The sequence below is a fragment of the Dendrobates tinctorius genome, unplaced genomic scaffold (genome assembly GCF_039654945.1).
Source record: "Dendrobates tinctorius isolate UK_male_01 unplaced genomic scaffold, ASM3965494v1 ptg000032l, whole genome shotgun sequence".
NCBI classification, from domain to species: domain Eukaryota; kingdom Metazoa; phylum Chordata; class Amphibia; order Anura; family Dendrobatidae; genus Dendrobates; species Dendrobates tinctorius.
The window spans coordinates 38,802,072-38,816,767 of NW_027361700.1; positions in this window are offsets into that span (position 1 = coordinate 38,802,072).

The following is a 14,696-nucleotide window of genomic DNA, read 5'->3' on the forward strand; positions in this document are numbered from 1 at the left end:
TGCAGTATTGTGTATGTCAATAAAAATGTATTATTTTTGTATTCTTTAGTGATCCCGTAGTTGTATATGCTTCTTTCTTTTTTTTGGCCTTTTGCATTTTGTCTTGGCATAAAACAGGTGATCCTTTTACTTTGTGGTGGTTCTCTCCTCTTTTAATACATTGTCAGGTTTTGCCTTAGGAAACAAAAGCATAAAAAATGCAACGTGTGAATGTGGCGCCCCTTAGGGTCCGGTCGCCACAGAGGTACTGCACCTCATCCAGACGTGTGGTATCCTACCCTCAGGTAAGGAGGGATCACCACCCAGGACTCCTATCACTTGCACCCAGCACACACTAGTTTAGTCAGGGCATCTGGTTGTACCCTTCGGGAGGATGGCCTCATCCCAGACTGGCTAGGAAAGGGTTTTGGCGAGTTAGTGTGGAAGGTAGGTAGAGTGGGAGGAGCTTAGGTAGTGGAGTGATTGTGGGTATCCAATCAGAGAGAGAAAGGTGACAGTTGGTGGGTGGAGTTAAGCCTGAGGTAAATAGATCTTTCCAGAGAGTAGTCAGTCGGTGACAGGAGAGCGTAAGAGCAGGATTGCCATGAGAGGACTGAGGGTCAGAGAAGAGAGAAACATCTTGACCAAGCTCCTAGACTGAAGGAAGGGGTCCTAGTGCGAAAGCCAACCATGGGGCCCGTATCCTGGAAAGGAAGGACCAGGCCTGAGTGAGGGAGCTGGCCCCTGAAGCTAGTGGAGAACTGCAAGGCTCATCTAGAAAGCCAGAGGCTGAAGTAAATTTAAGTGCCTCAGCCACAACCACAAACATTCTGCAAAAAGGTAGCAGAAGGGATAAAGGACCCCGGGGTCTGACCCGCGACGCCCGGTGTGATCCGTGGCTGCCGGCTTGGGACACTGCTTGTGAAGGTGCAGGGCAAAAAGGAAGGGAGATCAGTGCAGATGTCGGTCAGGTGACTTGACGGACAGACGTGACTGGCAATAGGAGGGGACGGTTTGTGCACCAGAGACGGAGCTTGACAGGATAGAAGGGTGACAGCTGGGAAAGGTAGATAGGAGGGTGTAGTACCGAGAAATGACCACAAGATGGCAGGGGAGAGTAGTTGAGGACTGAAAATCAGCTTTTGGCTCAAGAACATGCATAGTCATGGGGGACGGGGAGATAGGAACCCAAGAGGGGAATTCCCCAGTGAGAGAGGGGATAAATAGAACTGGTTGGGGTTCCAGACAGGCCAGTCCTGGGAGGAGTTCAGGAAAGGAAGACTCAGGACAGAAGACCAGAAACAGTGGAAGAGCTCGACCAGGGGACTGACAGAGAAGAGACAGTCAGTGGGGTAGCCCTGAACCGACGGACGGCAGGACAGACGAGGCCCCGGGGGTACTGATTGGACGACGACCTCGGGCAGGTGAAGTGCTGGCAGTAGATTGGTCTAGGACAGCCCCAGCGAAAGATCCACGAGGGACGTTACTTTGACTGGAGCAAAGGTGCAGGTACCCAGGCCTGGAGATAGAGTGCTGTAAAGAAGCTGCGGTGCGTGGTTGTGGTCGTCAGGAGGACGACGAATAAAATCCGGAACTGTTACAACTGAAATCTGTCTCCGCCTCGTCCTTGCATCGCCTGGTGTCTGTGTCATATGGACAGGGTAAGCAGCGGTCCACCCCCCAATCCCGGCCCCCTACCACATTTGGCGTAGCTGGCAGGATCGCCACCGCTAATATGACATCTTCCGTGGCAGGCCTGCGTCTGAAGAACCCAACAGGACTTGGACTGCTCCCCTGTGGATTACAAATACCTGTGGATTAGAAATATCTGTGGATTACAAGACTGCTCACCTGGGGATTATAAATTGGAGACTTTGTTCCGGATCATCGCTGCCATCAGAGGATCTGGGGCGGTACCAGAAGCCGTCCAACATGGCCGTGGTACTCCAACGCCAGGAAGAGGCCCTGGCGTTTGCAGTTATTCTGGACAGACTGGGGCCATCTCCATCTTAACCCTAGGAAGAGAGACCGCAGGCCTTGTGGGAGCAGCCGCCGAAGACATCACCTGCGAGCCTCCCTGCAGGACCCACGAGCCTGGAGGCTGGCCCTGCCGGACGGCGGGGTGAATATCGGAGGCTGCGGGAGGAGCCGCGGGGTGACATGTTGTAGTCTGTGGCGCCGGGGAAGGTGAGAGTCCCCCCGGCTCTGCTGGCGACTACGCCGGGCAGAGCGATGCCCCTACTCCCGTCCCTGAGCCACTCCACCCGGCAGCGCCATGGCCGGTGTCACCGGAGCGGAACCAGCCCGCGACCGACGCTGCTGCGTTCCACCTGCCAGCAGTGGCCAATCCCCTGAAGCCGGTCACCACTCCGGCCCCGTCTGCGACTCCGGTTGCGGCCTGCCCCGCGGCCGCATCTGCGTCATCCCCGGAGTCAGCTACGGCCTGTTTGTCGGGCTTTGCGGCCTACCTATCAGAAACCGCGGCTGCCCCTGCCCGCAGGCTGGCCCCAGCGGCTGCTGGGCCGCCGACATCTACGGCCGCTTCTGCCCCTCTCTCAACCCCGGCGGTGTCCCGCCCATCGGACTCCAGGGCCTACACCGGACCCTCCGTTTGGGTCGCGGAGGTCATCAGGAAGAAAAAGGCCAGGGAGCAGGGGAGAGAGGGGAGGCTGGCATGGCGGCTTCACAATCTACCTGGCGGCTCGTGTACACTAACCTGGACAAAGGATGTGGGTTCATTCAGGACATTCGCAACCGGCCAAAAAGTATGTATCACTGTGACTTCCATCCGTCACGGCCAGGCTTTGCGGGAGGGGGACTTGGTATCGTACTATAAAGAGTACTGTCCCCGCGGCTACTACGCGGTAGCCGTAATTGTTAAACCCGAAGGCCACGAGCCCCCATAGAAAGGACTTCTAGAGACACTTACTAAATGGGAAACTGCTGGGGAAATCAGACATGGAAAAAGACTTAGGTATCTTAGTCAATAAGAAGCTAAATTGGAGTGTCCAGTGTCAGGCAGCTGCCACCAAAGCAAATAGGGTCATGGAATGCATTAGAAGAGGTCTGGGGACACGAGATGAAAGGATAATTCTCCCTCTGTACAAATCACTCGTCAGACCACACTTGGAGTATTGTGTGCAATTTTGGACACCGGTGCTCAAGAAAAACATTACTGAACTTGAAAGGGTTCAAAGGCGGGCTACTAAAATGATAAATGGAGTTGGTTCACTACAATACCCAGAAAGGCTATCAAAATTAGGTCTATTTACTCTAGAAAAGAGAAGACTTAGGGGAGACCTAATATATATGTACAAGTATATCAGAGGGCAATACAGAGATCTCTCCAATGAACTGTTTGTACCAAGGACTGTGACAAGAACAAGGGGGCATTCTCTTCGTTTGGAGGAAAGACAATTTCTGCACCAGCATAGAAGAGGGTTCTTCACGGTAAGAGCAGTGAGGCTCTGGAATTCTCTTCCTGAGGAAGTGGTGATGGCCAACTCACTGAATGAATTTAAGAAAGGAATGGATGCTTTTCTTGTGAGTAACATCATAGAAGGTTACGAATAACAGAATATTATAGGTAGATGGTTGACCCAGCTTAGGGGAAGGAATTTTTTTCCCTATGGAGAAAATTGGCTTCTACTCTGTGGGTTTTTTTTCCTTCCCCAGGATCAACAAGGCAGAACAGCTGCACTAAAAATAGGCTGAACTAGATGGACATAAGGTCTTCCTTCAGCCTTCAAAACAATGTTACTATGTTACACTCCCTGCATCCCAGGAGCTCCACGGCTGTGAGGCCCCTTTGTTACCAGCTATCAGGAGATGGCCCGGACTGTCAGGAATTCGCTTCACCGTTGTGCAGGCCACGGGGACAGTTTCCCGTCCAGGTTACAAAGAATGTTTTTATGTTGTTTGATTTGTTTTCCTGACATAGCGGGGATGTGAAAAAGGGAGTATTAATGTTAAAGGGAGGGGGAGTACTTGTTTCAAAAATGCTGTGCGGGGAATATTGTGTTAAAAATAATGTTAACGTGTTTGCAAAAAAAAAAAGAAAAACAAAAAAAAGAAAGAGAAAAAGGGGTTACTCCGGTTGAGTAACTCCTATGGTTATTAAAGTAAAGATAATAGTATGTTAAGAGTTGATTTAGAGAATAGTGTATAACAAAAAAATGTGTATGTAACAGGTTCCGGGTACAAGGTAGATGTCACTAAGACACCGACCATGACCCTAAAGTGAAGGACAAAGAGATGAGGGATGTTGGACCAGACAGGGGTCCATCAGTCAGGTCCCCAACACCACGGACACCCCACAAGGACGGGCGCCAATGGTGACCTGGTAGGCGAAAGGCCTCGGTCATAGCGTTCCGGACAGCTGAAGGTAGTGGAAGGGGAGAGTAGTGGGAGGTTCACGCCGTAGAGTAGTCCGGGTGGACCTCGCCAACCCGAAAGAAGTTGTCACGTGGCGTGCGCGCTGGCGAGTAGCAGTAGGCTGCTCGGAGCATGGTGCTCCCGGTTTAGTTCGTCCCAGTGGGCAGCGGGTTTTGGCCCAACGACCGGTCCGACAACAGACGATGGATAAGCTTTAGAATGACGTAGGTAGGGAGTACGATTGTCGGGACGACAAAGGGAGGGGGAGTGTGGGGAAGGTGACTTGACGGACAGACGTGACTGGCAGTAGGAGGGGACGGTTTGTGCACCAGAGACGGAGATTGATAGGATAGAAGGGTGACAGCTGGGAAAGATAGATAGGAGGGAGTAGTACCGAGAAATGACCACATGATGGCAGGGGAGAGTAGTTGAGGACTGAACATCAGCTTATGGCTCAAGAAAACACTTAGTCATGGGGGGACGGGGAGATAGGAACTCAAGAGGGGAATTCCCCAGTGAGAGAGGGGATAAATAGAACTGGTTGGGGTTCCAGACAAGCCAGTCCCGGGAGGAGCTCAGGAAAGGAAGACTCAGGACAGAAGACCAGAAACAGTGGAAGAGCTTGACCAGGGGACTGACAGAGAAGAGACAGTCAGGGGGGTGGCCCTAACCCGACGGACCACAGGACAGATGAGGCCCCGGGGGTACCGATTGGACGACGACCTCGGGCAGGTGAAGTGCTGGCGGTAGATTGGTCTAGGACAGCCCCAGCGAAAGATCCGGGAGGGACGTTACTTCGACTGGAGAAAAGGTGCAGGTACCCGGGCCTGGAGATAGAGTGCTGTAAAGAAGCTGCGGTGCGTGGTTGTGGTCAGGAGGATGACGAATAAAATCCAGAACTGTTACAACTGATCTGTCTCCGCCTCGTCCCTGCATCGCCTGGTGTCTGTGTCATCCGGACAGGGTAAGCAGCGGTCCACCCCCCAATCCCGGCCCCCTACCACACAGAGACACGGCCTAGAGAGGAGAACACAAAGAGGAGTCTTGAACAGGTGTTCCTGATCTACCTGAGAGTTTGCCGGAACCCTCCCTTGGAGGACACAGTACCAAGCGGGTCATCTTGTGCACAAGACTTGTGAGTAAAAGCCCAGAAACTGCACCCAACTGTGTCCTTGGTGTAATTTACAACTCGCCTGCCATACACTGCATACACCACCACCGTCACCGGCTCAACTGCCCTGGGACACAGCTCTGCCTGTGGAGAGCTTCACCATCTTGGCTGCTTTAACACCGTCCCAGTGGATCTGCATCGCAGCGTCGGCTACCCTAGCCGAGTACCACGGGAGGCGTCATGATTCCCCTTTTCCCATTAAATTATCCTACCATCTTTTCCCCCTTCATCTGAACTTCCATCATCTATATTGGACACCCAGGACCACGGACCGGGTCACCATCACCACCGTGACACTTTCCCCCTTAAAAGAGCCTGAAAGGCCCGGTAACGAGTTCCCCCGGCCCTGCAGGGCGATCCATGAACATAACCTAATAGTGCTAGTATTGTTCAAAGGATCATTCCAGCTACACTATCTATACTCGTATAATAGCATTGAGTCTTACAGTGTAAGGCTTACTGCCAATATTTCCTATGTATATTTATATCAATTCAGTATATAAGGTGTTCACAGATTATAAGCGTAAATCAGACAAATTTAATTACAAAGAAATATAAAAAATGCACATTTTACTCATTCTGGAAGTCTATGGCTCAATCAATTTAGGGAGTACAGTGGAGATTAGCAGGATAAGTCTTTCTGAGCTACAGTCCTCCTACTAGAAGTATGGTCCTTATTCGAAGCCTGTGATACTGAGCAAGGAACTTATTCCAATGTGTCCTGCTGCTTAGACGTTCAGTGATCAGCTGTAATCTGCTGCGAACTTGTCATCAAGTGTTTGATTTCCATGAACACCCACCACTGGGAAAAGGAGACCTAGTGGGGTTTAGAGTGGCAATTTGTGCTTCAAAACTGTTTTCCCACAGTAAATTAAACCAGGAAGTTTTTAGAATTACTATATGCAAAGTCTCCCTCCTCCCGAGGAGGGGGAGAGGAGGTGGTCGCACCTGGCCCCGTGCTCCCAGGGGTCCACCTGGAGCTACACTAATCTCCCGTAGTGAGTCCATTTCAGCCTTTGACCCCGAAAGGTTGTCCCCTCCGCGGCCCTCTACTCCACCTAGCCTGACCATCCTCTGGTCTTCCGACTCCGCCTCAGGGGCCGTGGGTGACTCGGTACCGGGCCGGTCGTCTTAAAGGGATGTGTCACAGTGGCAGTGACCTGGTCTGTGGCCCCAGGCAGTCATGTAAAATGGGTGTAATTAGATTAGAATGAAGTTTGTAAGAGATTCGTGACGCCACCTGTGGTTTCTGGTCAGCGTGACCAGCTCTGCAGTGTTGCTTCTCTGGGACAGATGTTGTGATGCAGCAGAGTTGTTAAAGCTCTCCACAGGTAGAGCTGTAGTCCCAGGGTAGTTGAGATGAGTTTGTAGCTGGTGAGGTAGTGTGGAGTGGAGGATGTAGCAGTGCTGGGTGAGAGGCGCAGAAAGAAGGTAGATGAGACAATTGCATGCAGCTCTAATGGGCTTTACTCACAGTTCTGTCTGCAGTACAGATGCCCGCTTCAATGCTGTGTTCTCCAGGTGAGGGGTCCAGACAACTTCCTGGTATGATGAAGAACACCCTTCCAGCTTTCCCTGTCAGTATGTACTTTTCTTGGCCGTGTCCACACAATATGCTGCTTTTACTCCTTCCTTCCAGCACTTCACGGTTATCGTTCTGGGCCAGCAGCTGCGAATCCTATCAGACAACGTATACTCTTCTGTTTCTGTGATCCTATATAGCTGCCTTTCCAGTCGGACTAACTGTGGTAGGGGCGATGGTCCATAAAGTAACCAAAGCTATCGGCTTGCTAGTAGCATCCTGAGGTACGCTAGCTAGGCAAGGGGCCGTGACCCTTTGCAACCAGTTTCTCCCTCCACCTGACCTATAGTCAGCGTGGAGAAGGGACCCACGGGGAGTATCCTCCAGCCATGTCCCAGAAGAGCCTTCTTTTCTTTAGAGAGCTTTCCCTATAATCCAATCCGTCCAGCAGCCTCTAATCTGTAGAGCTAGTGCAGACACGCCTTCCCTTCCCTCCCTCAGAGGGATCTGGATCTAATTTCCTATCATTCTCCCGCTCTCAAACTAAGCTCTGCCCACCTCCCAGCACTCTTTGTGTTCCAAGCAGGGGCCATAAAGGGTGCTCTGCTACACTACTTGTGTGTGTGGGGTGTGGGTGTTGGAGTCTGGTCAGGTGTCTCCACCTTACCTGGTTGTGGGATACCACACCTCTGGGTGAGGTACAGCATCTCTGTGGCGACTGGACCCTCAGGGGCGCCACAAGTCCATTGCAGCCTTTGACCCCGAAAGGCTGTCCCCTGCCTTGGCCCTCTATTCCACCTAGCCAGACCATCCTCTGGTCTTTCGACTCCGCGACTGAGCCTCTGGATCTCCTGTGGCCATCATGAACGAGAGGCTATGCCCACGTCCGGTGTGGACCCAGGGCTGGGTACTTCAGATTTCTACCACATCGAGGCGGGCCCTTTCCCTACATCTGAGCAGTCTGCCTGGACAGCGGACATCATTGCAGGCAAAAAGCAGCAGGAAAAGGGAATCTGGGCCCAGCTGCGGCAGTATGGAGAGGGCACTTTAGCAGAGCACCGCACTTACGGTCAGCAAATGTTCACCCATGTTGACCAGGGATTTGGGTTCATACGGGAGGATGGCACCAATGACAAGGTGTACATCAATGCCACCTCTGTAAAATTCGGAAAACCCCTACGTGAAGGGGACCGGGTCTCTTTTTAAAAGGAAGACTGCCCTCGAGGCTACTATGCAGTAGCAGTAGCTTTGTGTACCATGGATGACGGTTCAGAAAAGAATCCGAGCCCGAGACGTAAACCAGTGGTACCCTGCGCTCCCCTCCTCCCCTGGCTGTGGTTCTGCTTCTGCTGAATCTGGGCAGCCCACAACCTCTGCAGCTGCAGAGTCATCTTCGGCCCGAATCCAGACCTGGGATCCAACCACTGGAAGTGCGGCATGAGACGCGTGCTGTTGAAAAAAATGAGACAAACTTTCGTTGTATATTGTTGTGCTGGTTGCACGGGGACATTTCATGGAGGACTGTTGTATGTCTTCAAAGGAAGGGGGGAAAAATAGCGTGGGCAAAAGCCGGTCATGAAAAAAACAGTGTACATATGTAAATAATTACAGTAACTGACATTGTTGACTTGGAGGACTGTGAGCTAGGCATCTCTGTTGAGAGCATGGAATCTTTTTGTTTTTTTGTAGAGCTTGTTGCGCCCATTCTGCTGAAAGCAAAATATTGCCCTTAGACTGTGGCGCAGGGCTATGGGTACCATAGTACCATGTTTAAAAAGGAAGGGGCCGCCTTCCTTTGAAGTTTCATAGACTCGGCTCACGTTGAGCCAATATGTAAATATATATATTTTGCCTCCCTGCGTGGAGTATGACTTGTATATATTAAAGTTTCAAGCGTCACATGGTCAGGGACGACTATCTTAAAAGGAAGGGAGAATGTAAGGGGTTGTAAAGTCTTGTTAACCCCTTAAGTTGTGTCCCAGTTGCTGTATGTATAAAGGTTATATATCTATGTAATATATATGTATTTATGTGAATGTGTTATTGTATTGGTAGGGTGAGTGTAGTACCAAGGTTTGGCCACAAGATGAGGGTACATTTTTTGTGGTAGGAATGGTAGTGTAAATAGTTAAAATAGGAGGAGCATGGTGGATAAGGTAGTATGGACGTCATTATAGAAGTCAGTTGGGACCAGGGCGCCCGTGCAGCTCACTTGGGCTAAATAGCTCCAGGCAACACCATGTCACGTAACGTTGCCGAAGATTAATGCCCAGCCATATAGTGTTCATGGCCAGGATTTCACGAGAGGGAGCAACAGCAGCAGTGCTGGCAATGCAGTATTAGTGGGACTGCAGATGCCGGTGAAGACTAAGCAGTACGGTCAGGTCTCTCAATATGTGGCGGCTTATTGCAGGGGCTGATGCCCTCAGGACCGGGGCAAAATGGCCGAGGGAGTCCCCTAACGAAGTAAAGCTGAACAGTGAGGACGCTGTAGGATCGAAAGGTACAGTCCGTCCCAGAAGCAAGCTTAGCATAGGGAAAGAGAAGGAGTTGCACGTTGTGAAACCTGATGTTGATGCTGGAAAGAATATAAATATGCTGTGCACCAGAATCAGTAAAGTTACCAGTTTGAAAGTTGAATTGGACTGTGGCTCATTTTGTGTAAAACTGGACCATGGAGACCTCCAGAAATGAACAGAGGACCCTGATGGTGCTTGGGAAGAAGTCACAGGTATGCAGTGTTATGGCCAGAACGTGTATGTGACGGGAGGGAAGGGCGCGCTAACGCAAATGCTATCAGCCACGACTACGCCCTGTACCTCCCTCACATACTCACTTGAAAATCCATGTGAGAATGGCTGTATAAACTTGTTTTGAAAGTTTAAACAGAGTCTCCTCTCACCCAGCCTTCAATATCCATCAAGCTGCAACTGTCAGTCAGGCAAGGTGGAGAATGAATGCACTTGGGATTATGAGTTCTCATTTTATAGCTGGACTCATGGATTGTCATAGATGTAATTACAAAATCTATGACATCTCATAGGTATCACAGTGAATATTGAAGCAGGGCTAGCACTCTATTAACTTCTACATGACCCTAATTTAGAGGGAACCCCCTAAGGTGAACAGGTAATTAAAGTGGATTATTTGATGGATCACAGGCCAGTCATGGCTGGCTGACAGAGGAATTTGGGGTGATGACAGATTTATGGCAGATGGAGATAAACTATTACACTTGATACTTCCTGTGACCAGAAAGGCAAGCAGACTGCTTGAGTTCAGGCTCCAGTATGGATAGTGAGGTTTTTATGAACAGCATTGATATGACAGATATGAGAGACATATTTTCAACTTTGTGCCGAAGTGGCAAATGTAATGCATTGTATTACACCACTGGATGATCGCAACAGCACCTACAAATTAATATCGGGAAGATGACAGTATACTGTATATGCAATGTTTCCTGTATATGAATAGCTAAAATCATGATGGGAAATATGACATTACTATCTCCCACCTGGGACCTCCAGGGGCAAAGATAAAAATTGAGTGTCCCATAATTCTCTAAAGACCTAGCCACATCGCATAACCAGTCACTGAAGGGGAGGTATGTTGGTGTGACGTGTGATAATAAAAGCAAATACCGAACTATAATTCACTGTGATTTTGGTGCCAGCAATGTCTGATCGGTTTTATATTAAGCTTGTGTTACTAACTAAGAATACGACTTTGTTTTTGCCGGATTGGCTCTAGTTTCGGAGATATTTAATAATTCATTAATTACAGCAGAATTCTGGCTTCTAAAAGTCGGTTTTACAGCATTGCAGGTCTACAAATTGAAGTACAAAATAATTATATGGGATATTTAATTACCTAAGACACTGTTAAAGAGTCAAAAGACAAACTCATTGCATTTGTTACCGCACACAAGTCGCATTGGGGGAATGCTTTATTTTCATGGATAAATTATCTCAAAAACTAGAACCAATTCAGCAAAAGTAATGGGATTATTTTAATTCAGTACCCTCAAAATACTCAAAATTCATTAAAAAAACATTGGCACCTGAAACATTTTTTTTTAAACACCTGTGTAATCATTGTCAATCCTGGGAGATGCATTTGCTGTAGTTCTATACAGTTACCTCCCAAAAGCGAAGAACCGATTTAACATTGGAATTAGCTGTGTATATACTATACACTTACTGTAAGTTCCCCAATAACTGGCCTAGTAGTGAAAATAGTCGCAGTCTCGTCCATCACTCGTAATTGTCCTGACAATTGGAGGCAGCCGACTGTATTCCCCTGACAAATTGGTACCAGCAGGGAAATTTGTATGATTCCTCCTGTTGATTCTTGACAAATTTGTGGCAGCGTTTTTTCTGCGTGATCTCCCTGACAAGGATTATGCAGCCACGCTGATGTGTTGTTTTCAAAGTAAGTGCACCTGTCATGATCCAGGTTGGATTATGACAGATTTTGCACAAGTAACCTTTTTTTTTCCTTTAAGCTGTTTGCTTAAAGTTAGTTTTGCCCCCCGGTGGCCATTAGGGTCATTACACTGTGGTTGTTTTAGTTCTAGTTTTGCCCCCAGTGGCCGTTAGGGTCATTGCACTCTGGTTACTTTAGTTTAGTTGCCCCTGGTGGCCGCTAGTGTTATTGCACATGATTATGAAGCAGGTGTGATTCCCTGGCTCCTACCTATAAAGGAGTTGCAGGTGGTCTCACTCACTGTTGGTGATATTGCTCATTTCCAACCAAGTCTGGTGAAGGAAAGAACTACAGAGAGGAGTTCCTGGCAGCTCAGGGGAGCTCTGGTGTAATAGCTTCAGGCAGAAGCTGAATTCAGTTGTCGAGCTTCAGGGGTGAAGCTGAACTTTGGTGTTGTACTCTGTTGCTGGGAGCAATAGTAACAGAGCTAAGCTAAGTGGTGTTTTTCCCTGTTTGTTACTTTCCTTGTGTGTGTATTAGTGGAGTGGTGGGATTAGTTTCTGCACCGTCCAATTCACTAGAAAAACCATATAGAACTTTTCTATGGACTTTGTGCGCCACCGAACAATAGACACAATTCCAGTTATAATGAAGGATTATTGTTTTATCCCCAACGCGTTTCGAAGTAATAGTTACTTCCTCCTCAGGGGTTGACAGACATTGATGTCTGTCATCCCCTGAGGAAGAAGTAACTATTACTTCAAAATGCGTTGGGAATAAAACAATAATCCTTCATTATAACTGGAATTGTGTCTATTGTTCAGCAGCGCACAAAGTCCATATAAAAAGTTCCATATGGTTTTATATATCGGTGGTCATTGGTTTGGCCCTTGGACGTGCAGCAGCTGATCATTTACATGCTTTACCTTTCCTGCAAGGGGTGAGCAGATACTATATATTTATATGTATTTTATTATCGGATAAGACCCTATTTGCGCTCCTCTTGTTCCTACAGTATAAATCAATTCACTAGAAAGGGATAGGTGCAGGGCGATCTAGGGATTTGAGGCATCCAGCTCGCCGCCAGGTGCGGAACCTGCCTATGGATCATCAGGAGTGTAGGGACACTGACTCAGGGGAGTGCAGTAGGTCTCCACGTCCCTGTTCCCTATTGCAGGGCCCTCCATTGTAACGGTTTCCCCGGTGTTTCCCTTAACTCTGTTTAAATTCGACCTGCTGGAGGCTGTGTATCCAGGTTCACGGGTGTTATAGAAATTTGCCTTGTTGGAGGCGGTGTATCCAGTCACACGTGACATTACATTATCACCAACCCCAACATTTTTCTCTGGTGAGCCATGGGCCAAGTTCAGACCGGTGAGCAGTTGCTTCTGGTCCTCGCTGAGATAAGTGAGGAGCTGAATGATGTGTTTAAGCAGCACCTGCAGCGGAATTATGGGTCTGAGGCCTACCCTCTGCCTCAACTAGAGGGTCCATTTGCGGCTTTGGAGAAGATTCGCCTTGGAGTCCCTGCTGGGGAGCGAGACTTGCTTATACAGGCGGACGTACCCAGGCAGGTGGGAGGAGTTGGTGTCCCCATGGTGCTGCCTGGTGTTCCCCAAGGTGAAGGGGTACGTCCCTGTAGTGAGCAGACTAATGATTTAGTCCTTGGCACTCACGCCGAAACTTCGGTGATATCATAGATGCCGTGTCCCCCTGGTCGTGTGGAGGAAGACGACCTGGGAGTGTATATTTCCTCCTCGCCCTCAGAAGGTACTATGTCAGCAGAGGTGATGGTTGGCGAGGTACCTGAGGGAATACCGGTGCTTGTTAACAGTGGAGCAAAAGTCAGTCCGGTGGATGCTCAGTTTGTCCAGACTCATGGTCTGAGGTGTGAGACACCAGACAAACCCATAAGCGTCCAGGCCATTAACTCTGTCCCACTGAGCTGGGGGGGTTAAACCAAGTCGTAGAAGACATTGTGCTGCATAGTGGACATCATGATGAGTCCCAGTCATACTACGTCTTGGAGGGAAATCCAGCACCTATCGTTGTGGGCCCCCCTTGGTCTAAAAAACGCAACCCGGTCTTAGATTGGCGGACTAGGGAAGTAGTCAGCTGGGAGCAGTTGTGTGAGGGCTGCTGCCTAGGGGCTACTGCCTCTGCCATCTCTCTACAAACGTCCCCTTTCTCTCCAGTGGTAGCAGCTGAGGTGCTGCAGGAGAGTAGGGGCAAGGCTCAACCCTCGCCATTAGCCAACCCTGAGAGGCGCAGACCTCGTAGTGGGAGGGGTTGGAGGATGGTGTATCCCTTTGTGTATTGCGGGGGTGTGAGTGTGGTGACACAGGGGGACGCCTCTGTTGTCAGTTCCAGAGAGTTCACCGTATTGTGATAAATGAATGTGTGGCATTAAACGTTCAGGTCCGGACCTGTGTGTGAATGAGCATGTATGGGTGGCCACCAAAAACATCCAGTGGAAGTGTGTTGTGGGGGTCTGGAATTCTCAGGTGATTGGGCCATATTTGGTGTCGGCCATCATCGGCCCGGAGACTTACCAGCTGGAGATACCCACAAACTTGCCCATACACCACTCGTTCCCCAGATCAGCGCTTTGGAGATGGGTGGTGCCTCCGGAACATACATTGCCAATACTCGTTTGTCATAAACCTGAAGTTCAGGTAGTTGTTGGGGTGAACTCTGGATCTGTGCGTACCCACTGTAGGCGTTTTTTTTGGTGAAGAGCGGTCTTAAGGATCCAGAGGCCCCTCATTGAGGGAGGGTACTGTCATGATCCAGGTTGGATTATGACAGATTTTGCACAAGTAACCTTTTTTTTCCTTTAAGCTGTTTGCTTAAAGTTAGTTTTGCCCCCCGGTGGCCATTAGGGTCATTACACTGTGGTTGTTTTAGTTCTAGTTTTGCCCCGGTGGCTGTTAGGGTCATTGCACTCTGTTTAGTTTAGTTGCCCCCGATGGCCGCTAGTGTTATTGCACGTGACTATGAAGCAGGTGTGATTCCCTGGCTCCTACCTATAAAGGAGTTGCAGGAGGTCTCACTCACTGTTGGTGATATTGCTCATTTCCAACCAAGTCTGGTGAAGGAAGGAACTACAGAGAGGAGTTCCTGGGAGCTCAGGGGAGCTCTGGTGTAATAGCTTCAGGCGGAAGCTGAATTCAGGTGTCGAGCTTCAGGGGTGAAGCTGAACTTTGGTGTTGTACTCTGTTG